At 47.7% G+C, this 10,688-nt stretch overlaps 1 long non-coding RNA gene across 1 annotated transcript; it reads left to right on the top strand.

Moving 5' to 3' along the window:
* Positions 1 to 2,474: 2,474 nt before the first annotated feature.
* On the top strand, positions 2,475 to 7,155 carry LOC141470501 (uncharacterized). Its single transcript, XR_012463488.1, has 3 exons — positions 2,475 to 3,816; positions 4,301 to 4,474; positions 5,805 to 7,155. It is a non-coding gene; the product is annotated as an uncharacterized lncRNA (long non-coding RNA).
* The last annotated feature ends 3,533 nt before the right edge of the window (positions 7,156 to 10,688 follow it).

Below are 10,688 nucleotides of genomic sequence, written 5' to 3' on the forward strand. Positions count from 1 at the left end.
AATATCATTCTAACTTAAACTAGCTATTTTACATGAAACAAATGTGTTCACGTCTCTTAGATGACCCAACCAGAAACCCACCGGGGTAGTAGGTAGTGATGATTTTTGCTTCTGCAAAATGCATTTCAGGCCCAGTGGAACGGAGGGGAAGAAAATCGCTTTGCCTAAGAAAACCTTGCTCAGTGAACAGAGGAGCAAACCCAAAATTTCTAAGCTACAAAATCTTAAAAATTAAGTCCAGTAATTCTAAAGCGTTGTAGAACCAGGCTCCACCGCGCCTCTCCTGCACCGCCTTTGGGTCCAAGCTGTGTCCAGCAACGCCTTTGGCCTGTTGCTGTGTTATCTCCCACCACCCCTGATTCAGAAAATGAATGGTTAAAGGTTGTTAGTGTGGATTTAGTGCAGCCTGGCAAAGAACAGAGCTCGGAGCCCAGGAGCCCAGCATTCCAAGATAAAGAAATGGCCTTGTGTATAAGATAGCGGGAACAGCCTGCATGCTAAGGAGGAACCTAACTGTCTGGGTAAAGTGTCCATCTGGCCGGGACCAGTTTCGTGGTTTGGGGTCCAGCCAACCCAGCATTCTAGGACAAAGGTGAAGGTACACGGTGAAGAAGACTGCGAGCCTTCCTCCAGAAGACCCCGGCCCATGACCACCAGGCGACAGTGCGCATGCGGCAAAGGGAGGAGATTTATGATAATGAGTTCTTAGAAATAATTAGAATAGTAACGCCTTTTCTTAGAATCAATTATAATAACCCAGCCCACCTTAATGAATATGTATGCTTTTTATCATAAATCGATGCTTGTTTTACAAACCGGTGTGCAAGTTTGGAGGAGCAATCCCCCTTGCACCCGGCGCCGCAATAAACATACCTGCTTTATAACTCTCTGCAAGTTGTAAGGTTTGTTTCCGCACGTCAATTTGGCACCCCAGATGGGACCCCCTCTGTCCGGCTGCGGGACCTGCTGAGGACGGGACTCCTCTGGGCGCCCCCGAGATTTCTCGGAAGGACTCCCCAACTCATCCAGATCACCGCGGGGACAGACAAGGACCATCTCCTGCGGACCAGGTATGTTTAGGGTTTCTTAAGGGGGGGACCTCTAAGTCGTGAGGAGACGTCCTACGTGTGGTAAAGAGTCGGTGTACTCGCCCCGGGGTATGCTCAGGCTTGGGCTAATGGCTGGTGTGGGATCCCTCGGTTTCGGGTTTTTGTGTTAGTATGTGGAATTGTAATACTGTTGGTTACTTGTTGTATTTGTCATAAGGTACTGCTATCGTGTTATCGTCTGACACAAGGTGTAAATTGTTGTATGAGTGAAATGAGTGATTGAGACGCGGCACTGCTGCGGAGCGAGTGCGGAGTTCCGATCCGCGGTTCCGTGTTCTCCGCGAGGAGAGCGGCCGGAGACGAACGAAGCGTATGACAGACTGTAAAGAAACATTGTGTGAACCTAATATTGAGAATATTAAGTGGCAGTGTCTTGGACATTCGGATAACGTTTGTGATCCTATTTTTATCTTAAAGTGCTTTGCTTGTAATACGGAGGTTTGGGTAGATCAGGAGGACGATTTTTGGCATCCACAGTGTGGTAGCTGGACTGAGTGGAAAAAAAATCGAGCGGGCGGGAGAGTTGAAACAAGTAATCTGTGGAGACATAGCCTACCCCTGGAGATAAAGGTAGCGACAGGGATATAGCTGTACCGTTTCCTGGGAGGGAAACAAGAATAACACCCAGGTGACACACGGAGATCAGGGTCACCTCTTAACTAAGGGGGTAAGGAGAACATAAAATGGGCAATAATCAAGGGGGCGAGATACTGAAAAAGAGTCCCCTAGGGTGTATTTTAGCACACTGGAAGGAGATCGGGGGCTCACCAGGTGGCAGCGTGGACAAGAATACCTTAATTAAATATTGTAATCAGTGGTGGCCAATTTACAAGTTAGATGATCAAGAGAAATGGCCCTTTAATGGGACCCTTAATTACAATACTATATTACAATTAATGCTATTCCTTAGAAGGGAAGGAAAGTGGGATGAAGTCACATATGCGGACATGTTTTTCACCCTTCGGAACCACCCAGAGTACCAACGGGACTGCGGGCTATTACCTCCACAAGACCCGATGGTATTAGCCTTAGAGAAAGAAAGAAGGGAAGAAATGAAAGCAAATATAAAAAGATGTTGTTCGGCCTGTAGCATAGGGCAGAGATGCACAAAGCCTGAAAAGATTCAGGGTTTAAAAGAAGACGATTTTCTTGAAACTTACTTACCACCGGTTAAGGCAATGGAGGAGGTAAAGGTTTCCCAAGGAGACGGAGAAACTGATTCCAGGACCCCACCTGACAGCCCGGTATCGTCCCGTACCCGGAAGGGAACAGGGCGAGTAGTGATTCAGGCACCCTTAAGGGAAGCTGTGGGTCCGGAAGGACTACCTGTATTGTTAAAAGTCCCTTTTTCCTCATTTGATTTAGAAACCTGGAAAAGCGTGGCAAAGAATTATCGGAATGATCCCGTCGGGGTTACTAAACATTTTCAGTTTCTGGTAAAGCAGCACAATCCTGACTGGGGTGATATCCAGTTATTATTAGATCACCTGACAGAAACTGAGAAACAACTGGTTTTGAAAGCTGCTCAAGATATAGCCACGGACCACCTGAAAGATTCAGGAAGAGACATTAAAGACTATTTCCCCTTGCAGGACCCTCGTTGGGACCCAAATAGGAGCAGTCACTTGGAAGCATTACACGGTTATAGAGATTGGGTTATAAGAGGGATGGAGAGAGCTATCCCGAAAGCCATTAACTGGTCAATGCTATATGCTGTAAGACAAGGGCCGAAGGAGACTCCCTCGGAGTTCTTGGATAAATTACGAGATGCAATGAGACGCTACACCCCCTTGGACCCTGGATCAGAGATAGGAATACAGCAGTTAGTGTCTCTCTTTATACAGCAGTCCGCTAGTGATATCCGGAGGGAGCTGCAAAAGCTAAGAACAACTGAAAGTAGAAATCTAGAGACTCTGCTAGATGAGGCATGGAGAGTATTTAGCGACCGAGAAGAAGAAGATAGGAGAAAGGACAAATGGGCACTGGTAGCAGCACTACAAGGGGAGGGTGGAATAAGAAATGAGAACTTTAGGAAACCATTAGAAAGAGATCAATGTGCATGGTGTAAGCAGAAAGGACACTGGAAGAATGAGTGTCCAAAGAGACGAAAAGAAAAAATTCAGGCACATTTTAAAGGAGATTGACGGGGACCTGGGGAATCCTAACTAAATTGGTACCTGAATTGGCGTGGTTTACCGTCTTGGACCTAAAGGATGTTTTTTTTCTGCTTGCCTCTGAGCCCAGAGAGCCAACTTTTATTTGCATTTGAATGGGAAAACCCAGAATCTGGAAGGAAAACACAGCTTACATGGACCGTGCTACCACAGGGCTTTAAAAATAGTCCAACACTTTTTGGAAATCAGCTAGCCAAAGATTTAGAACAGCGCCTGGGTCAGGAGTGGTATTGCAGTATGTGGATGATATGTTACTCGCCACTGACACCAGAGAAACATGCCTAGAATGGACTGTGAGCCTGCTAAATTTTCTTGGACTTAATGGCTATAAAGTTTCTCCACAGAAGGCACAGATAGCCCAGCAGCAAGTGACCTATCTGGGATATGAAATAACCACAGGCCAACGGACACTAGGGAAGGAGAGGAAAGAGGCCATTTGCCAGACACCTCGACCACAGATGCCTAAGGAACTTCGGACCTTTCTAGGAATGACAGGATGGTGTCGTCTCTGGATATATAACTACGGACTCTTGGTAAAGCCGCTATACGAGTTATTAAAATCTAACTCAAAGAATATTGTGTGGAATAAGGAAGCAGACAGAGCCTTCCATCAGTTAAAAAAGAGGTTAATGGAAGCGCCTGCCCTGGGATTACCCGATACTACTAAACCTTTCTGGTTGTTTTCCTATGAAAAACAAGGAATGGCCTTAGGAGTCCTAGCTCAGAATCTGGGACCCTATTGAAGGGCGGTGGCATACTTCTCTAAACAGCTTGACAGAGTAAGTAAAGGCTGGCCTAGCTGTCTCCGAGCAGTGGCAGCAGTGGTAATAAACATCCAAGAGGCCCGTAAGTTCACCCTAGGCCAGAAAATCACAGTTATGGTATCACATACCGCCTCAGCAGTACTAGAAGTAAAAGGGGGGCATTGGCTTTCGCCTCAGAGGTTTCTTAAGTACCAGGCTATCCTGATAGAGCAAGATGATGTAGAAATAACAGTAACTAATATTGTCAATCCAGCCTCTTTCCTCAGCGGAACCGAAGGAGAATCAGTGACCCATGACTGCTTGGAAACAGTCGAGGCTGTGTACTCCAGTCGACCAGACCTGAAAGAACCATTGGAAGATGCAGAGGATTCCTGGTTCACCGACAGGGATACGCAAAGCTGGCTATGCGGTAACCACCACAGAGAAGGTAATAGAATCCAAAGCCCTGGCCCCAAATACATCAGCCCAAAAGGCTGAGATAATAGCACTAACCTGAGCGCTGGAACTAGCCAAAGGAAAACGGATAAATATCTGGACAGACTCTAAATATGTTTTTGGGGTGGTGCATGCTCACAGGGTGGTCTAGAGAGAAAGAGGACTCTTATCTACACAAGGGAAACACATAAAACATGCTGAAGAAGTTCTCAAGCTCTTAGATGCAGTATTACTGCCTATCAAAGTGGCTATCATGCACTGCAAAGCTCACCAAAAAGGGAACACCGCTGTGGAACTGGGCAACGCACTGGCGGACCGAGAAGCCAAAAGAGCAGCAGAGATGGGTAATGCAGAGATACAATCCTTGGTCCCAGATGGTAAGATACAAATTGACAACGAACCTAAATATTCTAAGGACGATCACAAATTGATCAAAGACTTAAATGGGAAAATTGAAGGGAAATGGGTCAGAACCCCACAGGGAAAAATAATAGTGCCTTTCTCGTTACTATGGGCTGTAGTCATGGCAGAACATAAGAAATCCCATTGGGGAACAGAGGCACTTTACAGATACCTGAGTAGGCTAATATGTGCTCGGAATCTATATGCCACTGTCAAACAAGTCACTCAGCAGTGTGAGGTATGTTTACAGAACAACCCTAGGACAGGTCCCAGAATCCAGTTTGGCCAAATAGGGAAGGGAAACTATCTGGGATAACAATGGCAAATTGATTTTTCAGAACTTCCAAGAAAAGGGGGGTTTCGATACCTATTAACTGATACCTTTTCAGGATGGCCAGAGGCATTTCCCTGCTGAACCAATAAAACGAGAGGAGTCATTAAAGCATTGTTGCAAGAAATTATACCAAGATTTGGGGTTCCTGCAGTGATTTCCTCGGACCAAGGATCTCATTTCACTGCAAAGGTTGTTTCAAAAGTAAGCAGATTATTGGGTATAGATTGGCAACTTCACATCCCATACAACCCACGATCGAGTGGTCAGGTAGAAAAGATGAATCGTTGTAAAGCTAGGCCAGGAAGCTAACTTGGCCTGGCCTCAGTCATTACCATTAGCCCTTCTCAGGATAAGAACAAAACCCAGAACTAAAGAAGGTTTGAGTCCCTTTGAAATACTCTATGGGAGACCATATAGTGTACAAGACGGGACATCCACAGAGTTGGGGAATGAAATATTGACAGATTACATGATAAATTTACAAAAACAGCTCCGAGAGGTAGAAAAACTGGTTCTGGGAACAAGAGCTCGTGGGCTGGATGGACCAGTACACGAGATCGAACCTGGGGATTATGTATATGTCAAGTCTTTTACAGATTCACCACTGAAGCCAAAGTGGGAAGGTACCTTCCAGGTACTGCTGACCACTCACACAGCCATAAAGATTAAGGAACAAGCCGCTTGGATCCATTGGACTCAAGTCAAGAGAGCTCCAGAACCCCATGGACATCAACGCAGGCCGGACCCCTGAAACTTCGCCTCCAACGAAAAGATGGACATTAATGACATTAATAGTCATCAACATGCCAGGACTTTGTGTTTCAGGGGGAGGGACATGGGATATGAATACATATTCACAAAACCTGGAAACATTGGTAAGGGCTACTAATCTGTCAGATCGTTGGGTATGTACTACCCTACCCAAAGGAGAAATGAAATTGCCTCTATATGGGGTGGCAGCAAGTGATTGGAACAGTGCCAATGGGACCTGGCCCAAATTTTGGGCAAGAGGGGGAAATGAGTTGAACAGGTATTGTGAGTACGATGATAATATCTACCCCTTAGGACCCAGATTTGATTTACAAGTGTTGAAAGAAGAGCTTGTTGTATTAATTAGCAGTAACAATTGTACCTGGGAACCTCGTGGTTACCTAACTTGGCTTGGCTTAAACAACTGTTTATCTTTCTAGTAGCAATACTTGTGTTAGGAATTTTAGTGTGTGCATTAACTAGATGTCTTATGTGTTGTACCAGGGGGGGCCAAAGACGAATACATTCAATGGAAGAAGCATCAGCTCCGTGAACGAGTGAGTCAGGGAAGTATTTTAGAAATCAGATGGAGAAGGGAAGTGTGTTATAGGCAATTGTAAAAGAATTTACAAAGGTGGAAGAAAAGGGGGGACTTGATTCAGAGAATGAATGGTTAAAGGTTGTTAGTGTGGATTTAGTGCAGCCTGGCAAAGAACAGAGCTCGGAGCCCAGGAGCCCAGCATTCCAAGATAAAGAAATGGCCTTGTGTATAAGATAGCGGGAACAGCCTGCATGCTAAGGAGGAACCTAACTGTCTGGGTAAAGTGTCCATCTGGCCGGGACCAGTTTCGTGGTTTGGGGTCCAGCCAACCCAGCATTCTAGGACAAAGGTGAAGGTACACGGTGAAGAAGACTGCGAGCCTTCCTCCAGAAGACCCCGGCCCATGACCACCAGGCGACAGTGCGCATGCGGCAAAGGGAGGAGATTTATGATAATGAGTTCTTAGAAATAATTAGAATAGTAACGCCTTTTCTTAGAATCAATTATAATAACCCAGCCCACCTTAATGAATATGTATGCTTTTTATCATAAATCGATGCTTGTTTTACAAACCGGTGTGCAAGTTTGGAGGAGCAATCCCCCTTGCACCCGGCGCCGCAATAAACATACCTGCTTTATAACTCTCTGCGAGTTGTAAGGTTTGTTTCCGCGCGTCACCCCTCCTAAGAGCAGGACCTTTCTTTCCAATGCATTTACTTCCTTGGCACATTTGCACATGCATTTGTTCTTGATTTTCAATATACAGCCAAGAACTACAAATTTGGCTCCAACACCACCTCACAGCAGAGTTTTAACCCATTGTGCTGCTCTTTATTCACGATGCGTGTTTACGGTGTATCAGGGACGTGGCCGTGGAGCGCAGGGGCTAAGGCTGAAGCCGTGTGCCCCGTTCGCAAGGCGGCTCTTCCAGCAGCACGGGTGACGGAGGGGTCCCCTCGCACTAGCAGGGCTCCTGGTTCCACACATCCCAGCTGGGAAGGAGTTATGCCACCAGCCTCGGGCTGTAAGAGACCCAAGCTGGGGGAGGAAAATGGTGCCATCAGCTGGCTTCTGGCTCTGCTGGACTGTCCCTTCCCGCTTTAACAGCTCTCGCGCTGGGCATGTGCAGAAGCAAAAGCACTGGGCTGTGGGTTTTAACACCAGAGGCAGCACAGCCCCACAGTATATTCTGCTGACATACTAATACTGTCTTCATATTTGAGGAATAGCTGAAAGACCATTTTTAGCAAACTACCAATTCTCTGAGAACAGAAAAGCTGGTTTCAGTGCAAAATTCTCTGCTTGGAAAGGCAGCAGGAGAGGGGATTTTATTTGTAGCTATTCCTATCTGCACAGACTGTCACTGTTCGCACGCAATGGAAGTAATTTTTTACTTGTCTCTGGGGGCTGCTGCTTTGCCCTGAAGGATAGAGGCACTGTACCGTGACACGGGTAAGTGACATTTGTCACTGGCTTTCCTGGCTTGGGCAAATGCTGCCCATGTCCCCAGGTACTGGGATTGTTGCTGATGTTACAGACTTCAGAAGTGGGGCTGGAGTATTTTGTGTTTTGGGGAATACAAGGCATTTTCAGAGGAGTCTTTTCTTGTCTAACTATGTTATTAGGTACCTTAGCAGGAGCCAGTTGTGGCAAGTCAAAGAGATTGCTGAATTTCACGTAGAATTAGAAGGTGCACAAGACAAAAGAAAAAAACCCCAATCTTAACATCTTCTGCACGGCTCACGGGTGCTTGGGCTGGTTCCTGCTTTCCTCTTCCTAAAATAAGCTCTATTTATTTTTATCTTAATGGGTTAGGACTGCAGTTCCTGAGCAGAGCTAATGGTCTCGAGGGCATCCTTCAAGTTTAAACAGAGATTTGACTCATTTTTATGAGGGCTTTTGGAGAGGGACAATCACTCTCTGAAGACTGCTCACAGACTTCCAAACTCCTTTTAGGCAGGGCTATAAAAATTACTCAAATCACCAGTCCACACTAAGCCAGGAGGCCTGTTGGGTAGAAAAATGCTTTCTGCTTCCCATTAGTGTCTCCAAAAAACCCCCAAAGCACCAACGCTCATCTTTGAAGACAGGGACATTTTCATTGCCATTGCCCAGTGCAATGGGAAGGCTGCATTTCAGGCTGCCTCCAGCCCCTGCGTGAACTGCAGCTATTTTGGCATTTGCTGAGTCATTTTATTTGGTTACAAAGTCGTTGCTGCGAGAGCTGTATCTGTAACAGCAGAACACGTTAGCACTCAGAAAGCAAACAGGGGAAAACCCTTCCTCGCTGGGCCGCGGCCCCCTCCTGCCGCCCCGGGGTGGGAGCCGGCCATCGCTCGCCTTCAGGAGACAGCAGAGCTACAACTACACCGTTTGCTCTGTAGGTGCTGGATGATGCTCCTCTCCCTCGCCACACGAGCCATGCGTTCCCCTAAACAGCTTTCTCTAAAGGATGGGAAGGCACAGCGTGCTGTGCCGGGGACACTGTGGGTGCGGGCAGGTGATGGGACCTCACCAGCCCAGAGCAGCCCCAGCCCCGGCCAGGCAGCACCTCCCAGGCCAACGAGGGGAACGCATACCAGGGCAGGGCGGCTTTGCTGCCCAGGAGGAAGCACCATAACAGGCCCCCACAGCCCATCCGTGGTGGAGAGCAGCACCCCCAGTCCCACACGTGTCCCGTGGGGGTCTGCCGAGGCAGACATCAGCCCAAGCCAGCTCCCCGTGATCAACGGTGAAAACTGCGCTAGTCACAGCAGAAGGCTTTTGCTCCAAAGCAGCACAGACCAGACACAATCTCTTGTAACGTTTCCCCGCAATATCCAGCTGAAACAAAGCGAGCTGAAAACCGAGTCTCAGGGCCGCTCTGTTTCACTGTGAACGGGCAGTTTATTTATTTAACAAAGCGTGCTGCCAAACATGTTCTCCAGCGGAGCTGCCTGGGACCCCGGGTGAGCTCAGCCCAGCCTTGCTGCACAGACATATTTTCCATCTGCCTGGCAGGAGCTTCCCAGCCCTGCCTCTCCCCACGCCGCCGAACTAGGTCAGGCTCTCCCTGCCTTCAACACACCACGGATCCAGGCACAAAATCACCAGTAACTGCGGCTTCCCCAGTCACACCTTGAGTCGCCTGGCACGACTCCTGTATTTTCAAGCATCGTTTCATCCCTGGCCCGTTTTGCACCCATCCCAAAGCCCCGGGACAGCTGCCATGGGGCAGTTTTGGGATACCCTGGAGGCATTTAAAAGACATGTAGATGTAGCACTGAGGGACATGGTTTAGTAGTAACTCGGCAGTGCTGGGTTAACAGTTGGACTCGATGATCTTAAAGGTCGCTTCCAACCAAAATGATTCTGTGATAAGCATAAGTGCTTTTTCTCCTCAACACCATGAGGTGAGTAGGACTCGGGAGGTGATCGTCCCCCTGTACTGGGCACTGGTGAGGCCCCACCTTGAGTACTGTGTCCAGTTTTGGGCCCCTTACCACAAAAAAGACATTGAGGCGCTGGAGCGGGTCCAGAGAAGGGCAATGAAGCTGGTGAGGGGTCTGGAGCACAAGTCTTATGAGGAGAGGCTGAGGGAGCCAGGGTTGTTCAGCCTGGAGAAAAGGAGGCTGAGGGGAGACCTTATTGCTCTCTACAACTCCCTGAAAGGAGGGTGTAGAGAGGCGGGGGTCGGTCTCTTCTCTCAACTCACAGGTGACAGGACTAGAGGGAACGGCCTCAAGTTGCACCAGGGGAGGTTCACATTGGATATTAGGAAGAATTTTTACACTGAAAGGGTTATCAAGCATTGGAATGGGCTGCCCAGGGAAGTGGTTGAGGCACCATCCCTGGAGATGTTCAAAAGATGGGTTGACATGGTGCTGGGGGACATGGTTTATTGGTGGTTTGGTTTTTTTTGTCAGAGTTAGGTTTATGGTTGGACTAGATGATCTTGAAGGTCCCTTCCAACCTAGAAGATTCTCTGATTAGTGTCTGAGGAAAGCACTGTGTCTTCCCAGGCCAACCCAACTGACACCCTGGCAAAACCTATGGGAAGTTTTTATCCATAACAAACCCAAGGCAGGACCCATGCACCTGCAACACCTTCAGCCTTTTGGCCGACTGCAGCTCCACACCCAGGCGGGAGAGGCTCTCTAAGAGAACTGGATTCCTACAGACTTTATGGAAACGGGCAAA

Source organism: Numenius arquata, chromosome 11 (genome assembly GCF_964106895.1).
Source record: "Numenius arquata chromosome 11, bNumArq3.hap1.1, whole genome shotgun sequence".
In the NCBI taxonomy this organism is placed as follows: Eukaryota; Metazoa; Chordata; class Aves; order Charadriiformes; family Scolopacidae; genus Numenius; species Numenius arquata.